Source organism: Dreissena polymorpha, chromosome 3, assembly GCF_020536995.1.
Source record: "Dreissena polymorpha isolate Duluth1 chromosome 3, UMN_Dpol_1.0, whole genome shotgun sequence".
In the NCBI taxonomy this organism is placed as follows: domain Eukaryota; kingdom Metazoa; phylum Mollusca; class Bivalvia; order Myida; family Dreissenidae; genus Dreissena; species Dreissena polymorpha.
This window is the reverse complement of record NC_068357.1, coordinates 37,789,774-37,814,222: the sequence shown is the minus strand read 5'-3', so window position 1 is coordinate 37,814,222 and position 24,449 is coordinate 37,789,774. Positions and strand designations below refer to the sequence as shown.

General features: G+C 34.5%; 3 long non-coding RNA genes across 4 annotated transcripts in view; 2 read left to right on the top strand and 1 right to left on the bottom strand.

The window, feature by feature from the left end:
* Nucleotides 1–7,529: 7,529 nt before the first annotated feature.
* LOC127873744 (uncharacterized) lies at nt 7,530–12,518 on the top strand. The gene is made up of 3 exons (XR_008046364.1): nt 7,530–7,604; nt 10,000–10,067; nt 12,418–12,518. It is a non-coding gene; the product is annotated as an uncharacterized LOC127873744 (long non-coding RNA).
* A 2,136-nt stretch (nt 12,519–14,654) lies between these two features.
* Nucleotides 14,655–19,388, bottom strand: LOC127873736 (uncharacterized). The gene is made up of 2 exons (XR_008046354.1): nt 19,260–19,388; nt 14,655–16,083 (listed from the first exon to the last, which is right to left on the bottom strand). It is a non-coding gene; the product is annotated as an uncharacterized LOC127873736 (long non-coding RNA).
* Nucleotides 19,389–20,651: 1,263 nt separating this feature from the next.
* Nucleotides 20,652–24,449, top strand: part of LOC127873738 (uncharacterized) — a 93,191-nt gene continuing 89,393 nt past the window's right edge. For both annotated transcript variants that reach the window (XR_008046356.1, XR_008046357.1), the window contains exons 1-2: nt 20,652–20,744; nt 21,556–21,644. This is a non-coding gene — a long non-coding RNA (uncharacterized LOC127873738). The remainder of the gene's footprint in view (nt 20,745–21,555; nt 21,645–24,449) is intronic.

Below are 24,449 nucleotides of genomic sequence, written 5' to 3'. Positions count from 1 at the left end.
TGCATCCACACAGTCTGGTCAGGAGCTTACCTTAGACTGCAACACCATGCTTGACTTTCTAGCTGGCGGTGTAGCGCCTGACCTGTCTGCGCAATTGCAGAATTCAGACCGATTTTGCATGACAGAGCTCAAATTTGATGTAAGATTGTTTATCAATTATTGAAGAACATTGATACACAGTGGTGTAAAATGACCAGTTTATTAAGTAACCATTCATCACTAAGACAAAGTTGTTCAATTCCTGATGAACAGTGTTAGAATATATGATAAACAATAATTGTAGACGGAAAACTATTTTTTACTCAAACATGAATACCCCGGTCGGAAATGGTATGTGTATTTAATAACAGAAAATGTAGAGTGTAAAAAGGTGGGCACACATGTTACAATAAATAACATCAAATATCATGGTGGGAATATAGCGGGAACAGAATACCTGTCTCCATTAAATTTATCAAGCATCAAAATAAATAATAAAACCCACATTTTGGAAATGTAAAGCCTCTGGGCTGGTTTATCAAGATACATACACATGTTTATCTTTTTCATTCTTGTGACCACCCTTTACAACATAAATGAGGCTTTAAATTTGCTACAAGACAAACCACTGACAGGGAAACTGAGTAAAGGCCCACAAGTCATAATACAAAAACAACCACAAAACATGAGAACCTTCACATGTAACAATGTTGATTGTCATTTCAATTGTATTTACTCATCATAATTTTACTTTGCCATGTGCAGCTTTGTAATAATTTGTAATATCTTATTGGCAGCCTCACTATAATGTCTTTTCAATTTTCTCATTTTCATCATTGAGTGATCAATGGGTTGTAATAATATTTAATGATAACATCAGAATCATTTTTAATTATTCAATTGTTACGATTTTGTAACACTATATTTTTTTATTTTAAGATGATGACTTATAAACAGAGCTGTGTTTTCAGTTTGAGTCTATTGTCATTAGTGTTATTTGCTCCTTGATTTAGAGTGATCTTAATTTTTTCGGCGTAAGCTGTATTAAGCCAGCTTTTCACCCTGACTTGACCTTAGTAAGTGTCCAATAATATTCAAATGAAATTTCCCGCGGCTAGGTACGAATGAATACACTTCATTTATTCCATTGGCTGATTTGAGTATAACACCAGAACATTGGAAACATATCCGCGTCTTTGTAACACTGTTTTACTGCATGAAACAATTTTATCTCTAATGAAAAGGCTCAATAGATAGAACAGTTTTACAATCAATTTTCGACATAAATACAGTTTGTGCGTTCACCTTTTATTTTCAGAGAATAACCAGCGCAAAAGCGTTAATACTAAAGGCTATATTCTCATATTAAGTACTTACTTGCATTGCATTTCAACCCGCGAGCTTTCGGGTCAATTCGCGGCAAATTTGTGAAAGTCAGAGTTTATATACAGTTCATCACCGGAGTTCGCAGAAGGGGTTGCGATCTTTTCATTGAAGGAAAAAATTGGAATCTATGCTATTTTTGTCTGATGGAGTAAATAGTTCGTTTAGTCGCTTTGTCGATATATCAATATTTTAGGCACAGCTGTTGCCTTGGTCGTGTACAGTTGGCGTAAACAAGCCGTCGTTTCAGCAGCAGAATTGTTACCTAACATTAATGCATTGCATTCCAATCCGCAAGGTATCAAGGTCAGTTTGCGGTCAGTTGCAGAAATCTTTATATAAACGCCGTCTCGTAAACTTTGTGCACTTGAAGTCTGTTTCGATCAGAAAGATACTAAATAAAGATATTCGGCGATATTATTGTGGTATGTCAATCATCGATTTTTAATATGTTTTCAACAGTTGCATGATAAGAACCAATTTTGATAAAATTAACTAGAAATATTTATCCATTTAGACCAGTTTATTAAGCATGAGCACAATAATTCACTATACTATAATTATGCAATTAAATAAGATTCGAGTACTGCCGGCTGACCTATATGCACTCATTTATTTTAATGTTTCTTGTGTTTTTCTATTCTGTAAATATAGATATCTGAGTAATAATATCACGTAAAGCAAAATAAGCCACGAAATCTGGCGCAACACCCCGTAATTGATTTGCTTGTGATGTAGCTACTTTTTATCTCATAGAGATAACTTTTGATCGTTCATAAACATCGACCACAATCAACGCCGTATATCTTTTTTAAAGATATTTCTTGTTTATTATTTATTACAGGCCGAAAATTGTGATCAAGTTTCTTTAAAAACATGAAATAATTCATATTCAGCAAATATTTCAAGTATTATCATTCAGAATCAAACTAACAAGTGGATACCCAAGAGATTGAGTTGGCAAACAGAATTATATATGATTCCATTACTGCAAGGCAAAGGAGGAAACCAAATGGAATAATCAGTAAAAGCCCAAGAGAATAATGAACATTGTGGTTCAATTATTTACTGAGGTTAATTGTATGAAGTCCTTGTAAAATGCTTATTTAATATATTAAAATGGATTAAAATGTAACAGGCAATTATTTACATACAATGACATTAATGGTTAATATGGTTTATTTATATAGCCTGGGATCAGGAAACCGGTATTTGTTGGCATTGGTAATAAATATTTCATTGACAGCCAGAAAGGCTTATCAGCTTACTTTGTATTTGTTAAGATAAGTCCTTTTGGCTTTCAGAGAATTAAATGATATGACCTTTGCATTCCACTGAGTAGTGTTGGTGACCCTTGTGCAAACTGACAGTAGAGGTTGAAGGCTAGGATTATACCAAGGTACAGATAAATTGATCATTCGCGGAGGGTCAAACTATTGTATCTCAAGTATTAATGTTTAGCAAGAAACATCAGTTTTACACTCCATACTTAAATTATCAGTTTATTGGCATGTTAATTGTGTGTACAGTAGTCCTGCTGACTTGAAAAGTAAATGTTGGAGATGAAAATGTATCAGCAAACAGAAATGTTTGAATCCTGTAGTACATGTACAATGAATGTCTACAAAAGATAAGTGCTACTGAAGTTATTGTGTGTACCTAGTATTACAGACATATTGCTTAACCCTTTCCCACTCAGAGGCATAGTTAAAATGGCTATGTGCAATCAGCATAAAACCAAAACAGCCTGCGAGTAATGCAACTCGCAGTCTTTACATGTTTTATGCTGTTTGCTGCTCATCAGTATCTAAGGGTTGGAAATGAAGCTTTTAAAATTTGAATCAAGTTAGAAAGGTCTTTAATTAAATTTAACTTTCTAAGGGACTACAAATGCGTAAAAAGAAATGTATCTTAGTGATGAAGGGTAAAAAAGGCTCATTTACCCGAGTCATACAGATAGTGAACATACATCACCACTTCTACAGATAGTGAACATACATCACTAATTCTACAGATAGTGAACATACATCACCACTTCTTTGAAGTATTATAAGGATGTCAAACTGAAAAGTTTAGGGAACTGTCTGCATATTCATAGGAATCATAGATACATTTTGGCCCAGTTAAATTCTGCACTACCTGTAAGTTCCATCCCTAAATTCCCCAAGAATTTCAGTGTCAGTTCTTGGTCAGTAAATCATCAGGGGAAGAGGGAATGATACACTATCAATAATTGCCTCATATTGATGACACAGTATTGCTGTCAAGATATCAAATAAGATAAGTTTTAGGGAAAAAAAAGAATAAAAACCTATTCATAGATGCCATTTGTCATGTATTGTGAGACAAAACCACAGAAATAGTATTTTCTTTTTTGTCCATGAAAGATGGGAAATCGTTATATTATCTACCCACACATGTGTGATACATAATTTTGTGGTCAGTCTGTCTTATCCCATTCATGCCTAGCGTCTAGAAAAAAGGCCTTGGCAAACAGTGTAGACCCAGATGAGTTGCCGCATGATGCAGCGTCTCATCTGGGTCTGCGCTGTTTGCTTTAAAGGAATTTCTGTAAAAAATATCCTAAAATAGAAATAAATAGACATCCCTAATTTTGAAAATAAATTGATCCAATTTAGAAGGATGGGAGAGTCCACTAGGCATAAATGGGTTAAAATTGTTCCTGCGAGTCAGAATAGGATAACAATATTTGCCAGTTTGCTATAAATAACACAGTGCGACTTCAATTTTCAATCTTTAAGTATCGTGGGTTTGATATTCAAATTACAAGACGCAAAGAGAATTCAAAAGACCCGCATAATGCAAAAATGGATCTTATGCACGATGCTGCCAGCGTAGCTTCAGCCCAGCCTGCGCTTCTGCACAGTCTTGTCAAGATATGGATACTGAGGAGGCAACTCAGGAGATACCACATAACCTTGAGTGCTATTTTAGAGGAAAGTGTAGCGCATAATCAGACTTTGCAAGTGCGCAGGCTGACCTTGAGCTGCGCTGGCTGCATATGCAATAATTTTCGCATGACAAGGTTGTAACAGTGTTATTTGTAAGTATGTGTTAATCAAATATTAACATACCATAATTTATGTTTTGCTGACGAAATTCATGTAGTAAAATTAGTATTTATGAACACTATTAACGGTATGTAGTTTAATATACGTGTACTTACAACAAAAAATTCAGGCGGTGGATATGCAACTGTTAAGTAAAAAAGAACAACACAACAATACTTAAACCTTTGTTTTTCATTTTATAACTTAAACACATAAACATTCATTTCAAAGTCGGGATATATACCAAATATCTTTTTAAAGATTATTTCTTGTTAGCAATACAACTATTGTTAATTTGTGATTGCCAGGGGCGTAGCTGGGCATACGCAAATACGCATGTGCCTACGCTGTTTGGATAAAATACAAAATTCAAGGGAAAAAAAAATGCAATAAAATGTGATGCCTAACCCGGGTTAGACATTTTTCTATGCGATAGATGTGTTTTCATATCGACAACACTTAAATTGTCTTTTTTCTCGACTTCATAGAAAACGCATGATTTAGCTACCATATTTGAGGTCACGTTTCTTTTGATGGTGACTATCCATAACATTATTATCGACTGCGCTTTATCGTTGTTTTCTACTATGTATCTGAATGGATTATTAACGAAGCGGGCGATTTTCAGAATGGCTGCTCATTTGATGTTGCCCCGTACAGAGATGTTTTCGACGGAAAATCAGACCAGCCAACATCCAGTACAGTGGTTCTGCTTCAAATGTATGGTGGACGAAGCCACTGATGCTGCCACTATGGAGCAAATGGCTCTTTGCCTTCGATTTTGCGATGCAAAAAAAGCATGTCTCTGGTAGGAGTTCCTTTGGTTTGCCGATTGCAAGCCTACCACCGGCGAAGCTCTGGCTAATGCCTACCTCGAGAACCTTCAAGCTCTTGGAGTAAGCATTCAGAAAATGCCCGTCCAAGGTTATGATGGTGCGTCGAACATGTCCGGGAAGCCAGTATCGACAGCAACAGCGGATAGATCTTTTTGTTCAATTACACGGGTGAAGACATACCTCCGTAGCACCATGGGAATGGAGCGCATGTCCGGTCTTGCCCTGTTGAATATACACAGATAGCGAGAGATTGATCTGGAAGAGGTCGTTGACGTATTTGCCAGACGAAAGGAGCGCCGTTTGGCCCTTTTAATTTGTGTGTAATGTAATGCATGTAATACAGGAGACCTTGCATTAATTAGAATGTATACAGTTTACATGTATTGTTTTTAAAAGTATTTTGCTAAAGGTAGAGAATACAAGATGAGATGTAGGTGAGCTATCGAGTAAATATGATAGACATAGTCGCTATCTAAAAGATTGATATTTTGCCTAATTAAGTCTCTTTTATTTGTGTTTTAACAATACAAATTAAGCTTTAGTTACTTTCATCCAAAAGTGTTATGTCCTATGTTATACCATACCATATCATGTTTTTTTTAGACATACATTAAATGATATACCCCAACATAATTCTGGAATAAAAATCTTAAAGGAAAATCACATGTTTTAAAATCAAAGACAAATGGTATCATATCTGAGTTTATGACGCCATATTTTGCACTATAATATTGTCTGAAACCACTCTAGAATGCACGTACGGCTTCGTGTAGATAAAAAAAATTCCCGGGGAGCATGCCGGACCTCCCTAGGATGCCTTTTGCGTACACTGAAAATCAGCCTAGCTACGCCCCTGATTGCGACTTTGCATCTAGAAAAGTTGCATTACTCACCAAGGCCATTTGAACAACTATACATCAGGGATAGTCTTATTTATATGGGCTAAATTCGTTGGAACGTCTTATCGGTAAAGGATCAATTACGTGGTGGAAACCAGAAAGTTTAAATTTTCACCGATTTGCGTAAAATTGCAAAATAACATTACCAACTTAAAATGTTTTAGTTCAGAAGTCCATTTTTATCTACAATATCGGCGAATTGAAGTTAGAAAGGCATAAATACTTCAGTTAAACTTCTGCTTAAATCGCAAAACAATGTCATGTTATGAAACTGATTTAAATATGAACCAATCAGAAGAAGGCATTACGGTGTAATGTGTAAGCGTAATTTAATTTAACATGCGCTTTTTAAGGGGCCTTTTCACAGATTTTGGCATGTTTTGAAGTTTGTCATTAAATGCTTTATATTGATAAATGTTAACATTGGGTCTAAAAATCTCCAGGAAAAAAAACAAGAATACAATTAAAGAAATAAAAAAAAAGTAACCCTCAACGGGGCTCGAACCACTGACCCCTGGAGCCATGGAGCAAAAGTCTTCGCTCTATCCACTAGACCATCCGCTCTTATACCATTTCCATTGTATTTTTTGACCTCATATATGCAATCCTCGTAGTACCAAAAAATACGACAACAACAGAATTCTCCAAATTCAAATTGAAATTATTCAATCGTTTCGCGTTGCAACGCTTTATAATTTTCAGGTTTTTAAATTGTCAAAAGATGCACATAATGGATATTTTAGAGCATCGTAAATGTTCAGTATTACTGTTTCCTCACAAATATCATAACTTCAAGAAAAATTTGCGAATTTGAAACATTTTTTTTCAATTTTGTCAATTTACCAAAGCGTGAAAAGGCCCCTTTAACACCGACTTATACCTAAGTAGATGTAGTATGCTCATCTTTGTCGATTTAATGTTCTAATTAGATATTGTGCAGTTTCTATTTACTCTTCTAAGTTTCAGCAACTTTTTATGCATGTCTTTTTCGCACCTCTGTCTGTGTTGTTATCTGTACTTACATTCCACGTTACATAGGACGGTATAATTTACGATCTGTATCACTATTATTTGTGTACTGTATAAAAATAAAAGATGTTATCTATTTCAGAACTTGCAAATTTTTAATTGTCACTTTAGAAAAAAAAACAATGCTCAATTAATCCAGAAAAGTATAATAACATCGGTTTACTATATAACGCTCTGTGCCACAACAGATGAATGCAAACTGTATTTTACGCCGTTTAATCTTCACATTTTAACCACATGCTTTACATCAAGGCTGTGTTATCGATTTATATCTACAAAGCGAGCGAATCGAGAGATATTGAAAATTTGAATAGTGGTTGGATTTAAATTGCTCAGGTGTGCAAAAATTCAAAGTGTCATTACATATTTTTTACGGAACATTATCGAGAAATGAATTATCTACACAGGTATGTAAATATTATTGCAATCCGTTGATATTAAGTGTCTGATATCGGGGCTTGAATTTTACGCACAAAATCCTTGCGCAACAATATAGACAAAGAAGGAAAACTTTACACCATTGTTTTGGTCCTTCCGCCGTTGTACGCTCCAAATATTACCAATATAAAAAGTAGCTTAATATTTGAGAGCGTCAACAAGTTGGACTACATCAGGGACTGGTTCAATAGTACATTTATTTATTTTTCAATTGTAAAGCATAATTATTTCATAATTAAATGTCCATGAACTTTGACACATGTACCTGAGCATTTGAACTTGAGTTCTTCAAACATTATTAACTTTTGCATTGTGTACATGAACTTTCAGCCCCCCCCAAAAAAAATAAATCATTACGGTAATAAGACATAATTCACAATCTGTTAATAGTACAATCTTCTTGAATTTCATAATTCAGTATGAAATTGTCTCATTTTTGGATGTTTACTTTCAAATAAAACATTAAGGAGGGAAAGTGGAAGTTTACTGCATGGTTTGTTCATTAAAAACTTGTAAAAGCATATTAAAATGTACTACTTAAAATTAAATACATCAACAGTTTGGATAACAAGTTCGGATATGGTATATTCAAAATATGTATGACTGCCTTAATTCTTAAGCTTATATATTTCATATATACAGTCAAAATGGTTGCTTTAGTTTATGAACATTATTCATGATTGGTTAGTTAAAACCTATATATTTTAGCTCGTTTGCATCGAAAGCCTCTGGCTTATTGAAACGCTCCTGAGTCCGTTTCTTGGTCCAGTACTTGGTGGCCATATGAGCATGAACTATTCATGACAAATTCATGATTGTTTGCAGGGTGATGAGCACCTAATGCCAAGTTTCCACCCCTTTCTATATGCCTCTTCTTAATAAACATAAATTTACCACCATCAAACACAATGTCACGTTAACAATGTTGTAGCATTTAATGTTTGCTTATACTTGAAGTTGCATCAACAATTAATGCACATTTCTATACAGGCAAGACTTGCAAGCACAAGGCATGTCACATGTATGCAGCAACATGATACATGCACCTTTTATGCACTAACAATAATGTATGCACATATTAATATGTACAAGAATATTATATTAAGTATAGTCCATGTGCAAATGAGACTGCATTCTATGAGGATGTTTTTATGATGCACAAAGAACTATTAGCAGGATTTAAATGGTAGCATTATCTGCCCCAGCAAACAGCTATGTGTATCACTGGGATCCACCAGGGGTCAATAAACCATCCCATGACATCTCAGATAACATGTCCTGTCCTAGTTGTATGATAGGACATGAATTACCAGCCATCAACATTAAATGGCATTGACTGCTACTGGTATATGAACTAATATTATAAATATCACCCTTCCCCAATGCTGCATGTAGTAAGTTGTATAAGTGATGTATATACATTCTAAGATTAAAAAGGGGCACAAATTCAGGCTTTTTTATCCAAATGGGTATTGACAATTGAACTTAATAATTATCAGAAATAACTCAATTGCAATTTGAAGTGTAGGGGAATTTAATCAAACATTTAGTTTGTGTCTGTGGACAGTAAGACCTAAAATATGTTACATGAAGATATCAGTTAAAATTATGGATGTAACAACTTAAAACAAATACATGAAAACGTTTTGCCATTTGGAATGCAACTAATTTAGGACTATTAAAGCAAAAAAGTTAAGAATAAATACAAGCTTATTGTGACTAGTGAGGTCCAGACTGTAGTCAGTTTATAAACAGAAGTATGACCAGAGATTTGGCACCACACTGACAGAAGACGGGCAGGTAAATGCAGAATATCTCTTTCAGTGCTGGAACCGAATTTTGAAGGCCTTTGCAAACAGTTTGGATCCAGATGAGACGCCACAGAACGCGGCGTCTCATCAGGATTCAAACTATTTGCTATTCTGATAGTATTCTTTGAAAAAAAAAATCGAAAAAAACTGCTATTTTTATAAATTCAGCAGACAACATTTTAGCAGACGAAAAATTTCCCAGCATGCAAAGGTATATGTTGCCAGTCCAAATCCAGTGTGTATCAAGTCTTATGTCAGTGTGTCATCAGTTTAGTTTTCGTATGGTATTTGAGTTTTTTTTATCAGGCTGTCATTTATTGTACACTGTCTTATAGAATGTATAGCAGTGAATATATTTAATGACATTTTATAAATACCATCTAAACACAGGAATTATTTTTATCAAACCTTGGTCTTTCAAAATTGATAGGAAACTTCTGCTTGAACCTGAATTATTGAGGTCTTAGAACTTTGACACTGACATATAGTGAATATTTTATGTTATGAGCTTAAAAATTATCAAAATCGAACTTATATGAATCCCGTTGACTAGTATGATGAGAAGATCAAACACCTCTGCACTGGACATTTGCTTTCCACTTCACAGAGGCAAGAAAAAAGGTATGGTACACTGTCTGCTATTGCTGCCTGCTATTGCTGCCTGATACCTAATAAAGCACTTTCATATTTCTAAGAATGCTTTTCAAATAAAAAAAAATGCCAAGTAATGAAAAACATTATTAGGCAATGGAGTGAGACATATATTAATGTACAACAAAAGTATGTATATATTTCAATTTATATACTAGCATATCTTGTATAACATGTCTGAACATGATTGCTGCTACATTGTATCACTTTGTTTGCTGATCATATACATGTATACATAGTATGTTTTATATTGAATAAAAAAACAACAAAAAAACAAAACAAAACCATATTTCAATTTTTACTGTGCCTACTATATTTGCAAAAAAAAGTTTCTTCTAACAATTGATTTACTAAGTCAGATTGTTGTAAATGTGTTGTAAGATACAACTTTTTAAAATGGCATGACGTAAATCAGTTCTGATATGATTGGTAAAATGATATAAAACAAGTTCTGGCTCTGTAATTAATTGTTCTACTGATAGATGTATTATTGCTACACAAACATAATAAGTCCTACATGAGGTAAACATTCTGGCTAATCTAGGTACTTGGAAGAATGTAAAATAAAGACGCATGCCAAATACAAACTTGTTCAATGTAAGCAAAGGTTTCCAAGAGTTATGTTCTATTGTATCTGCATAGCAATTATGCCAAAACCCTTTACCACTTAGATACATATTTTGACACATTTGTAGTCCCATAAAAAGTAAAAGTGAATTAAAGACCTTTTTGACTAGATTCAAGTTTTAAAGACTTCATTTCCAACCCTTAGTTACTAATGAGCAGCAAACAGAATAAAACCTGAACCGAATGTTACTTGCAGACTGTTCTGGTTTTATGCAGTTTTTCGGATAGCCATTTTCACTTTGCTTTGGAGCAGGAAAGGGTTAACTGATACCTAGTTGGGCTTTTTTCTGCATATTTACTAGGCAACTTTGCTTGAAGAGACATAACCAAGGTTATTTGTCATATAAGTCATATCTGATTATCAATAATAATACTTACTAGCAAAATGAGAAGGTGTTGATGTTACAAATTGTATATTCACTATATCTGTAGTCATAAGTGCCATTATAAATTCATGTGGCTCCAGCTATATAATACTCCATACTTATTTCATGCTTTTAATGTGAATGCACACTCACGCCTATGAAATGGTTCCAAGCTTTTAGTATTGATATAATTTCCTTTTTCCTGCCTTTTAGAACCTATTCCTAATGAATTCCTAATGTCCAATCTTACATTTGTTATGTAGCCAATAAGCAATGGTTCACTAATTATGTCAGACATTTATTTTTACTGGCGTGTAAGTCAGTCATCCATAACAAGTGGTAGCAGCGCCAAGTCAGGGTTATCTAATTGGATGTTCCCCATTCCATCAATTACTTATTTGATCAATCTATTAGATTACTTAGAGTGTCTCAGGGCATATAGCATTGAGTACATGATATATACCAAGAAAGATTTAGATTTCAATTGGATTGCTTTCTGGTAATCTTAAGCTGTATTTAAAACAAACATTGGTGTGAGATTGGAACCCTGATCCATTAGCTTCCTGATAAGGAACAATTTAGTCTGAAATTTCCTAAATGCATGCCGCTTCCCCCTGTTCAAAATATTTAAAAAATGCATTATACACTTTGTACAACAAACCAATTGATGCAAACTACCAACCTGGCGAACTACAAACAGTTTACATTGCTACACAGTAAAACTTTAATAGGTGTCACAAATACAATTTTCAATCACAGTCATTAACCACTTTTGTAACTCGGTTTCCAGGAATTATCTACAAGATAAACATATGGATATTCATCATTTCATATTGATTCTCTGTTTGCTTTTTGCATTGAAGCAGGAATGTAAAACCAATCTCTGGAAAGAAATGATAACAACTTTGGCTTTGTGGATTATTACAAATGTTATAAGCTGTCCTCCTTCCATCCCTGGTAACATACCAATATCACTTACAAATACATAATATGCAGTATTTGCAATCCAGGAATATGTGCAAAATAAAATGTTCTCAGGAAAGAGTATGCGTTGTTTGAAGTCTGTATTTATTACCATGCTTAAAAATACTGAACTTGCAGTAGCACATGTATCCTCGCTTGCAAATTTATTGCTACATCTTAATATATTCATTATTTCTTTGATCGTCAGGCTGTGTGAGTCTTATTCAATGGCTTGGCATGAATTAAAACCCACATGTTACAAAGTTGTTGTAAAAGTGCATTCGGTAATTTTCTTGACAAAGTACATAAACTGGTACATGTGTTATGATGTTATGCGTCTTGTGATGCAATATAATTGCTTCGAGAATGCAGTTGATGTAGCCACCAGTATGTGATGGTGTTGCAATCAAACCTTAGATGCAACGCCCCTTTGATGATGTCAAGGATGTAACATTGGCATACTCAGGTATTTTACAATGCAACTCTGAGTCCTATTAGACTGCACTTTTATTCTGCTTCGTTTTGCTTTTGATTTTTAACGCTGTTGAAGGGCATTTTAAATTTAATTTCATGATGATGCAAAATTTTCTAATCAATGACAGAGCCAATAGGAAGAAGTAGAGTAGAACATTATAAACACCTGCACCCTCCTTACCCTGACGCTCAAACTATAAACCCCCTAACCACCTAATCCTTCTAACCTTAAACCTCCTCACCCTCCTATGCCTATCCCTCAAACCTTGGTCCTCTGACTCTTACCCTAACGCTTAGAATAGTCATAATAACTCTTTCAGTGCGGGAACCGAATTTTGAAGGCCTGTGCAAACAGTTTGGATCCAGATGAGATGCCACAGAACGTGGCGTCTCATCTGGATCCAAACTGTTTGCTATTCTGATAGTTTTCTTTGAAAAAAAATCGAAGAAAACGCTAATTTTAGAAATTTAGCAGACGACATTTTAGCAGACGACAAATTTCCCAGCATGCAAAGGGTTAACAATATGTTGTAAAACACAAACAAATCGGCAATTTAAAGGGGCCTTTTCACAGATTTTGGCATTTTTTAACTTATTCATTAAATGCTTTATATCGATAAATGTAAACATTGGATCGTAAAAGCTCCAGTAAAAAATCAAGAATAAAATTTAAAAAAGGAAAAGAACATTGCCCGGACCAGGTTTCGAACCAGTGACCCCTGGAGTCCTGCCAGAGTCCTGAAGTAAAAACGCTTTAGCCTACTGAGCTATTCCGCCGAGTATATATACTTGAAGTATTTTATACCTTATATAAGCAATCTTCGTAGTTTCACAAAATTTAACGACAAAAACAGAACTCTCCAAATTATTCAATCGTTTCGCGTTGCAACGCTTTATAATTTTTAGGGTTTAAAATCGTCAAAAGATGCATATAATGGCTTTATTAGACCATGGTAAATGTTCAGTATTACTGTTTCCTCACAAATATCATAACTAAAACGAAAATTTGCGAATCTGAAACAACTTTTTTCAATTTTGTCAATTTACCAAAGCGTGAAAAGATCCCTTTAAGGTGTTGTTTATACGTTTTATCACATAATGCCCTTTTTTGTATCCCATCATCACCCCTGATCTGACAAAATGGAATCAACTAATCGTTTTCCACCAAGTTAAAAACAGAAAACACATCACAATGTCTTAACTGGTTTTGTTTATTTTCAAAATAAAAACAGAATACACAAAAGATGAGATAGATAGAAACTGGCTTAGTGTCCATACAGAAAAGTTTATTTGCTCAGCACAAAACCACTAGCCTCTTGCCAAGCGTGCTTAAACTATTTTTTGTTTTTTTCTGTGCAGGTGATCTGATTTTTAAGAACATGGTAATAGGGATAAAAATTGATTACAGTTAGTGGTAAATTTGATTTAATCATACTTGACTTCAGTCCATGGGTTGACACATCTGATCTGAAAAGTAGTTGGATTATTAAGTTGTGTTTTTAAAATAATGACGTTTCAGCACTCTAGCTGTCTACAATTTGCAAATGAGGGTTGTCATGGGAAAACAGGCTTACAGGCAACAAATGCTAATCCAAGACATTATTTCCCGCCGCATTGGAGACTTGTGGAGACTTTCGTGACACAGAAAATACCATAATAGAAGTAAGCGTCATCCTGAATTAATGAAGCACAATATGCACTGCACTGACTTACCCTGCACAACTAGTTAGTTTTTTTTGCCCCAAAATAATGTTTTTGTTGTTTATACCAGGTGAATTTGGAGTTTTTAGGCATCTTGAGCTTTACAAGAGGTCAATAATGTCATTGTACGTTATTTCCAAACAATGTCTGCTCATGTATGTGAAACAAAATGATCCATCATCCAAGCTTTAGTGAAGGATGATGGGCATTATTTGAGTAAAGCCGGAGGCTGAGCATGTATACTTAGCATATCGGGATGACGATATCGAGTGATCCGCATTTTAAATAACGCGCTTAAAAACACCACGTGACTCACCTACATACCCGGATATTCAACCAGATTTTACCATTCTTTAAAACTGTTTTGTTGCTTCAAAATCGTACACAAGCACAAAGGGAAGGGAAAAGAGTTGATCAAACTTCAATCAACCGAAAAGCCATATATTAAATTATATTCTCAGAATACATAATATAATTTCATAAAGAAGGGTGGGAGTATACATGCTCAGCCTCCGGCTTTACTCAAATAATGCCCATCATCCTTCACTAAAGCTTGGATGATGGATCATTATTTTCCGTAAAGCCTCCGGCTTTCACATGTATACTTAGCATCTTTAAATCTAGCAACAAAACCGAACACAAACAATAACAACGGTGAGTATCTTTAACTAAAGACTTCCATCATAACTATCATTATCAATCATTTATGGATGTAACACTACAGACATTTTCACAGGAGATTAAACCCTGTTAAAACAAATCAACACAACATTTTTGGATATGCTATCTTCATCAACACATTTCATTACTAGTTTAAAATAATAATTATTAACTACCTAACACAGCGTCATTAATTGACACTGATTTCTGTACTCCAGTCATAAAAATTCTTGTCAAATTTCCAGTCTGGAGTTTTGAAAAATGCCCACTAAGGATCATCCTTTATTATATGCTGCAGAAGTAGCTGCAGATGTAAACACACAAGCCTTAAAAATACCAATGTCTATACCAGAAGTAGTAAGACTTTCCTTAGCCATCTAGCCGCAGTACAAGTGGTAACTGTCTTATAGGTTACATAAAACACTAACAAATAATATACATTTCTAAAGGCTTCAGGACATTTTACATAAAACAACACGGTATGCATAACATACAATTTCTCATAATGAAATTTTCTAAAACTAACAGATAATTATTATGCTTATTAGTGATTATGAGATGATTAGGAAACACAAAACACACATTATTATTATTTGTCTTCATATAGCCTAAGTGTGTTAAGTAACACTAAAGTCTAAGCCCTGGGACGCAGGATAATGCTATTAAAGCAGACACCTAAAGTGTCATCATTTTCATAGTCAGTTTATTTAATGGATACAAAAACCATAAAACTTGAGAACAGTACTCACACTCCATGTGAATATATATATCTAGGAAGAACTGGTCAAATATTAAATATTCCTACATAAATTTAGTTATAAAAAATATATTGAAACACCAAATGTAACCATAAAATTACAATTTCTACAATAGCATTGCATAATGAGTATTTAACACTAAATAGGATTTCTAATCCTCATGGAGGTCATACACCACTACACCTTCAGTCATTTGAAAGGGACTGTAAAGCCATTAAACCACACCATAAATACCACTTTTTCCAGGTCAAACGATATTGATTCCTTGTCCATGGTATATAGGCTGACAGGGCAATTTCTGCAGTTCTTTGTGAAACTCCCCAACTCGACAATGATTGCCGGATATAGTCACCACGACCATCTTCAATGAATGACTGAGAGGATGCACCATGCTGCTGTGCGGATGAAACAATAGGTCCAGATGTCTCAGTAACCTGACTGGCAAAGAAATTATATTAGACAATACCAATGGATACCATGATTATATTAGACAATACCATTGGATACCATGATTATATTAGACAATACCAATTGATACCGTGATCAACTTTTCCAAACAGGACAAACTAAAAATGCCTGTTCTACTTCATTAGAAATAATCATATTGCATATTTTGCCAATCAGATTAAAAGGTTGAAAATATAAGGCTACATACCACTACAAGACATATAAAATACATCAACACCATAAGACCCTAGTTCTGGGAACCATTAAACAAATGTATCTATGTATTAAGCCTAGACGCAAAAAGGTCTGTATCTGTCTAAAACAGGTGTCTTCAACTTCTAGAAAAATGTCAGATTTAATATCCACTATGTGGAGTTTGAAAAACTTTTTAGAATAAAAATCTGCTTAAATATTAGTATTTCCTGGAATATGAATTGCTGAAATAAAAAATATTTGTGTATATTAAAACACCAAATCCAAATGCCTTATACCAAGCAATCCATAGGACCTTAATTCATTGCTCCCATATCTGTAATATAAGACACAGAAGTAACATTAACACTTTGTATCTTAATATGAATATCACAGTTTTAACTCCTCCTTACTTCCATTACTCAAATATGTACCTTTATCAAAGTCATTAATATCCCCATGACCTCTAAACTTATCGCGCTCTAAGCTTCTATAATACAAAGGCGCCTCTAGAATAGCAAAAAATGCATTAACTACATGGTATCTGCCTGTGAAGGAAGCAATTTCTCGTACTCTCACATGCCTTGTATGCAATACAGTTTCATTATCAGTCACAATCCTCTGTGCTATGCCCTCTGTTAAAACACCATAAACCAGACGGTATCAATGACAAAACCAAAATGACTACTAATCACTATTATCTGCGAAGGCTGTAATACAGATATTTAATTATTTATAATTAATCCTAAAAATTTCACTATGTCTAGAATCCAGTTTGAATTTTGTAAACAGGTCTCTTTAATTTGATGCATATTAACTGAAACATCTAGATATAATATAAACACATGATTTCCATAAATCTAAACCAAGCATGTATTGGCTGTAAATTTTATGTTAACAATATTGGAGCTGGCGCTAAACTAGGCGTCAGGCAAACAAACTTATAGAGTTCCATTCAATCCGAAAATAAATTCTTTGATCATGTTCATTCCAAGGTACTTAAAGTATATGTATCCTGCAGATCTATACTCTAAAATAATCATTCTTCTGAATGAGATCCAAAAACATTTATAACATTTCTTATTTACAGTGCTCACAAACAATTAATTCATTAGATATTTCAAATTAATTACTGGTCTATAATTCTCATTTGCTTTAGGCACTATAAAAATATTAGAAATAAACTGATTGTCTTCATCACTTGACTGTACAATCGCTTCTTTTTTAAGTAAAAGATTTACTTCCTCATTAACAAATAATATTGGATCAAAACTAAATGGAATTTCATTTGAAATAATGTTTAGCCAAGAATAGTAAGAAAAATCCAAGAGTCTAGTAAAAATTTCTCCCATTTTTGCACGTGATACTAAATTTTCCCTCAGTGCATACCAACAGTCTATTGACTGGTCAGCCATAGTAACAATGGCATTGGGAATAGTCTACTTATCTAAAGGCACCGCATGATCGAGTTGCCCCTATGTATGAACCCCTTTGAGGGTATGGTGAACCAAATGGCATTAGGAGGTTCAAAACTACCAATGAAAGTTGCAGGATGAAAAAACTTCTACCCAGAGAGCGTCTTAAGGGTATTGCATAGAACGCTCACATTCTCATATCATTCACAAAGCAACACAATTGTCACAGTTTAGAATTTCTTTGATAATATTATCACCAAACTGCATTGATGAAACTGGTGTGTTAACATTACACAGATTTGAATACTTTTTGTTTACATTTGGTCTTATCATATACCTGCGCCTAAGAGATAGATTATATAGTACATTATGGTCATATAAGAGACTGAATTAATAACCTCAGGACTATTAGCAATCTGTGTCTTTACCATATTGGCCAACTTAATAATAGGCACAATCCCTGTTGCCACGGCGCTAAATTTTAAATCTCCACCATGTCCTGATTTTGTGACCTTGCCCTTTTTCCTAGGACTTTCCAAATTTCATTGTTAATCAAAGGTGCACCCAGATACAAACAATTCTCTGGTAATTTATATTTTAAAAAACAATTGAATCAGTGTCACACTGAACAGAACAAACGGTGTTAATCAAATTAGCCAAATATTGGGGAATGGCAACTTCCTTTTCAAGTGCCCTTAAAATTAGGCAAATCCCCAAAAACCTCTGAGGTGGGATCATTGTCAATACCATCAAACACGTCTGCTGAGAACTCAGCCCAGTATCCTTTTTATTATAATTATATTATTTTACTATAAGTGAACATTATTGTCACTATCATAATGGTCCATTTTCAAATGGATGTTTGGTCAATTGTATAAATTATGCCCATAATAGTGGGTAATGTCATCATTTTCCGTGACTACGTCATCAGAATTTACTCCAAAAGCAAATTTCAAATTGTCAATTTCTTGCTTGGACAATTTAGAAAAAGAAAACACATTGGAATTCATTATTGGATTGATGCACGTGCTCATAGAAGCTGACGACATATTTCTGTCAGTCTTTTAACTTACTTTTTGAATAAATTACACATATATATAAGCAACCTTTTAGCAAACAACTGCCTTGCCTTTCGTTTTATTAATAACTACAAACTTTAATGTCCTTCTGAGAACAAATGACAATAAAAAATCATCACATCCGAAATCCGAAATTTCGGACAGTATTTTCCGATGCACGTGCTCATAGAAGCTGACGACATATTTCTGTCAACTTACTTTTTGAATAAATTACACATGCATTATAAAAAACCTTTAAGCAAACAACTGCCTTGCCTTTCTTTTTATTAATTACTACATACTTTAATGTCCTGGGAACAAATGGCAATAAAAAATCATCACATCCGAAATTTCGGACAGTGTTTTCCGCGAGCAAAGCTCGTCAGATATTTTTGCTCTAATTATTGCCAGACAAATTAAATACTAGGACTACGTCCTTAGTAAGGCAGTATTAAACAATAAAAACAATAGATTCAATCAATTTCAACAGGTATTTACCTACCTGTCCAGAGAACGAACCACTCGACAGAACGCCAAACCGAAGAATGGTAAAATCTGGTTGAATATCCGGGTATGTAGGTGAGTCACGTGGTGTTTTTAAGCGCGTTATTTAAAATGCGGATCACTCGATATCGTCATCCCGATATGCTAAGTATACATGTGAAAGCCGGAGGCTTTACGGAAAATAATGTAAGGAATATGCTCATCACGTCTTTACATTGGAAAGTTTCACTATTGATAATTGTCATTAGTTTGACAGTACAGTTTACCAATTTTGTTTGAACCATTACATTTATGTAGAAAGCTGTGTAAAACATACTTTCCATAAAATTAGACACGATTTCATAATGCTTTTTACTGATATTAGGCTCAAGTTGGGCCATCTGGTAAGCCATGTTTTAGTTATTAAATATAAAAAAACTGAAAGAATGCTGACATTGTGTTCAGTGCATACCACTTCTGCTGATGAGTGTCAACCATGAGCAACCAAATTCAGTTTAAAGGGCAGGCTGACCAAAAGTGCATGCCAATAATCCTATGAGTGTCATGTCAATGTAGAAAAGCTTGTATTATGAAGATGAATAGCCATGTTATAAATGACATGAGGCATTTTCATACAATACATGCTGGAGTGCATATCAAGCTGAAGGTTAACACTGGTGTTATGGTTATACAGTTTTCATCCTGTAACCCTTTACGACTTAGGTACATATTTTGACGTATTTGTAGTCACTTAAAAAGTTAAATTAACTTAAAGACCTTTCTTACTAGATTGAATTCGTAAAGGCATCATGTCCAACCCTTAAATACTGGTAAGCAGCAAGTTACTCGCTGGCTTTTCTGGTTATATGCTGTTTGAACATAGCCATTTTCACTTTGTTTCTGAGTGCTTGCTCATACCTTTCAATTCTTAAAATGGATTGTTTTAAAAGTATGATTATGTTTGGAAGAAACATACCACTGCTTGTAATTTTCTGAGGCAACAGAGTGGCTATCCAGTTAAGGCAGTGCTTAGTACGAAGTCTTCTCAAGGAGGGGATCAAAATTGCACAATAGTTCAGGAAAACACTAACATTACTTAAAGGTAACAATCACATAACATTAATAATTGGTACCAACTTCCCAAATTCTGCAGGGTTGCTGGGACACACTCCAGGTCCTAGGGCGGCAAATTAATGGGGCGGCAGTTTGGCACTATGAGCTACGTATAAATATAAATGTAAAAAATGCATCACTTTGTTAATGCATGGACTGAATATATTGACGCTTTTTTCACACTAGCTAACATTATATTAAATCATTTTGTATCCCTCCGGACCCTCTGTGGTTACATCAGGTATAATGTAACCATGTGTTAAAACAGCCCAATTACCCCCCTTTGATATAATTATGCCATCACTTTTCATCTGCAGATGTTAAAGGTCAAGTGTTTTTACAGCCTGTGCACATCCGTTTATGGATGTTCAGACATAGAGCAAATATTTTGGTATGTATCCTTCAATTACACAAGTGATTTGTATTGTAATCATATACCTTTGTTTTAAAATTTATACGAAAACACAAATTAGTGTATTGAAGTGCACATGCCATTTATGAACTTTTATGGTTGATGGGGAGGCATTAAACATGAAGACAAAGGAAAAGGCAGATGAATGTCTTTAAACACATAAGTCTTAAAAAGTGAAATGTGTTTTTAGTTAAAAGAAAAACTAACCATAAAATAATAACTATTCATCAAGTTCCTCATTGATTTTATTAGGAACTTGAGTAGTAATCGAATTGGTACTAGTTACCGGATATAATATGTCATTTAAATAGTGGTTAATGTTTGAAGTGGCTGTTATATCCTCATACCTGTCAAGGGTCATACGTGGCTGAGAGTGAGAACAGATCTAGGGGGGTCTGGGGGCATGCCCCCCTGAAAATTGTTGGATCCTAGATCGTCTGTGGTGTGTTTTGGGGCTATTTCCAGAGCAAAATTAAGACTTTTTTTCTGATATAAAAATTAGCCCTTGTCTTGCTTGAAAAGTTACCTTTTTTAAAATAAATATTTCAGTGAAAAATATAGTGAAGAAAGACAGAACATGTAATTTTTAATGAAATGTATATACTATATAGGTTTTTTCTTCGCCGGTGAGCCAATTGCTGGCATTTTTGCAGCCGATTTTTTTGTGTTTTGTTTACATAGACACCGTTGACGTATTTTTTGGTACATGTGGTACCACTGTCCCTGCAGTAATTATACAACATTTTATGAAATTCAAACACTACTTTTTTCATTTTTATTGTTTTTACAGAAATGCGTGAGAAATTACTAGGTCCGCGTGAGACCGTCATTGCATGCCAAAAACCGTGAGACTCACGGCAAAACCGTGAGACTTGACAGGTATGTATCCTTGAGCAATGACTATCAGTGGGTACCGTCTTGGTTTTATTATAAAAATACCTAAATCATGTTTAAATATGTGAGATAAATTTTAAACTACTATGTATATACTTTTGTCAAACTAATAAAAACATATCTGGGAACATCCATGCTAATAGAAAGACTTGTTGGACAAGCTACTGTGTCAATTGAACATGAAATTACTAGAGACATTGAACTGATGGAACAAACGGCAGCACAGCATTAATTTGTGAACGTTGATATTAGCAGCAATCAATTGCTGTTGGCGGGGGAGGGGAGGGCGCAGTGCGACAGGTTCGCCTAGGGTGCCAAATACTCTGGCGCCGACCCTGATGCAGCCCCAATTATGAAGACTCTCAAAATCTACAAAAATAGCTTGTGGCTATCTAGCTGGTGACATTCAAAACAATTGATTGAACCTTAATGATATCTGACCACTTGAAATGAGAACAAGCAGGTATGTAATATGCATTTGATTCCAATGATGAATTGGCATTATACTAATCTCACCTGCCTTGTCTAAATTGTATAGAGAGGAGGGCTAACAGCTACTTACTCTTACAAGCTGTGTAAACACCAATTATTCATTCCAATTAATTTTGCATTATAGCATGGTTTGAGGGTGAACAGGCATATTAATTTTGTATTAGGACCTAGGCTAACATTCAGCCTGGAAACATGTATTTAGTGTTTGTCAGCAATTTATGTATACCATAAGACAGGGGACAAAAATACCACTCGTCCGCTCGTATTGACGAGTAAAATCTCGAAAGGACGAGTGAATTTCCCTAAAGCTCTCGTCCTACAGGACGAGTGAAAAAAGCTGATGTTAAAATATGTATTTTGTGACGAGTAAGACTTGTTTTCATTAAATAAAATCATTTTCTTAAATCATATCTATTCCGAAAGTAGATCGCGAATGAACCGGAAATTGTAATTGTAAATTTCATACAGCAGGTGCACGTTGTTATGCGAGACTGTGTCCCCAGTAAATATTGGCTTTTTGGTGTAAACTTTGCGCGTCCATGGTGACAGGGAACTAACCTATGCATTCACTGTAAGTATTGATTTTTAAAGAATTATTTAAACGCGAAGTAGAATCTACGGTTTCAAACCAGTCTGAATTTCGTCAGAAAAATGTCTGACATACGAGCGTTCTTTAAAGTTGGCGGTAGCGATGTTCAAACGTCCGAAACGGAAAGCACGCGAGTATTAGAAAAACGGCAAACACAAAATTGTCTTCAATTATTTATTGTGTGTTCCTCATAAATAAAGTAATTTATTTCACTGCTTAACATTTATTTTGTGATCAGCTGGCATGAACAACTGAGTAAGCAGCAATTTAGCAGTGATACAAGAAACTTTATTAGTCATATCAGCCCTTTGCAATCTTCATTTCACCCATATTTTAAGGACAAGTGCATGTGTTTGCAGGACGAGTGAAAATTTTAATGCACTTGTCCTGCAGGACGAGCGCAGTTTAGAAATATTTTTGTTATACCATAAGATATATGCTGATTTTTAAAATCAGAATGAAAATTAACACACTTGATAAGTCTTCTTTGTCTTTTTTTAAAATTTGTTAACAGATTTGTTCATATAATTGACCAAATTAAAATTATTTACAAAGTTTGATTCCTAAATATTAAAACTGCGTTAAATTGTGAGTAAAATGCGTTTACACAGGTGCAGTAAACTGTTGAAAATAATATTTACAAGTAAGGTCGCTGTGGGGGAGTTGACTCTGTTGCCCCCCTTGCGGGAGGTGATGTGTTCAAAATCCACCGTGGGAGCATTTTTAGCTCGACTGTTTTTGGAGAAAACCCGAGATATTGTCATAGCCAGCTCGTCGTGTTGTGTCGTTCGCTGTCCGCCTCGTGTTAAAACCATAACATTGCCTCTAAAATCAAAGTGCTTCCACCTACAACTTTTAAACTTCATATGTAGATGCACCTTAATGAGTTCTACATGCCACAACCATTTTTGGGTCACAAGGTCAAAGGTCAAGGTCACTGTGACCTCTAAAAAAACAATAAAAAAATTTCTGATAAGCTTTCGCAGCCGAACGAGGCACCCGTTATTTGGTGCTCTTGTTTATATCTCCCTCAAAGACACAAAGTACTTGTTCTTCTCAGGTAACAGACTCAATAGTATTTCAATGAGCCTAGGGCTTTTGATGCAATTAAGCGAAAATAATAGATTTAAGCTAATAATATTTATTGAAAAATAAAGAATAATTTCAATTAAAAAAATTCACACACTGTAAATACCGATAATTTTTTTATGTAGCAGTGATACTAGCGTACAGGAATTAGACCTATAAGTAAAATAAACATAATTAAAAACTCATTTGAAGAAATGAAGAACATGCCAAGTCTTTTATTAAACACTTTGTTGATAAGCCCATTTGGCTTCTGATAGAGAAATGATTGTATCTGTTTGCCAACAGAGATTGTGCTGTTATATTTATTTATGAGTGTTCAACTGTTTGCTTTATGAGCACCAAAACATGGCAGTTTCTAAACAAATCAGAATAACTGTATTTTCGTCACTTTGTAATCTTTTAAAACACATGACCTGCAATCTCTATGGTGGTCCAAGTGTCAAGTGCATTTCCTGTGGCTGCTACTTCAAGTATGCTTTCACAAGCATGTCCTTAAGCCTGTAGGGATGACATAACTTTGAAGTTAAATCGACCATTATGTCTGAACTCATGTAGGGTTTCACTGTGCTTATTGACACACATGTCTAGCCTGGTAATGCATTTCCTTGCACCTACTTCAA